Source organism: Egretta garzetta, unplaced genomic scaffold, assembly GCF_000687185.1.
Source record: "Egretta garzetta isolate BGI_Z169 unplaced genomic scaffold, ASM68718v1 scaffold251, whole genome shotgun sequence".
NCBI classification, from domain to species: Eukaryota; Metazoa; Chordata; class Aves; order Pelecaniformes; family Ardeidae; genus Egretta; species Egretta garzetta.
Genome location: NW_009258952.1, coordinates 5,852,914 through 5,853,649, shown reverse-complemented (window position 1 = coordinate 5,853,649; position 736 = coordinate 5,852,914).

Below are 736 nucleotides of genomic sequence, written 5' to 3'. Positions count from 1 at the left end.
CAATACCCCCCCCCCCCCCCCGCCCTCCCAGATAGACCACTCGCAAGTTTCGGCAGCTATTGCCAGGGCTCGAGTTGGTTTCCTCAAGTGAAGAAATGCATCTTTAAGTGGGAAATCTGCCATGGGCTAACCGCAGTCAGGGATGTCTGCTGGGATAAACAACGCTGTTAATTCCTTCAAGCTCCATCTGTGGAAATGATAAAGTGCAGCCATTATGGAAGACTGCAAGGTTAAATTAATTAGGTTCCTCCATTATGCTGCAGTCTTCTGAAGATGATTGCTATTTCCCTCTTAAATGCCATTATTCCTACATCTATCTAGCAGCTGATGCAATTCAAGTGAACATAATGCAAATTTAACAACACAAATGACACTTTCCTCCGCCTATGTTCGAATTGGGTGTGCAAGGGCTGCGTCGCAAGCCTCCACCTTCCCCCCTAAACATCTGATGGAACCCTAAAAAAAATTCAAACAAACCAGTGTGTATTTGGATACTTTTCTTCTGCGAATTCTTGGATCAATACTTTTGTTTCATGTTTTCATGTTCTCAGTAATGTTAAGGGATCCGGTTACAAACTCTTGCCAGTAAGAAAGAAAATATGCCCCGCTGCGCACCCTCCTAAACGCTTCTAAGAAATAGTGTTTTCTTTTCATTTGGAATGACAATTTTGTTTGTCTGCTCTGCCCCGGCGAGCGAGGCTATAGATTATTAGTCGACACATTTAATTCCCCGCCA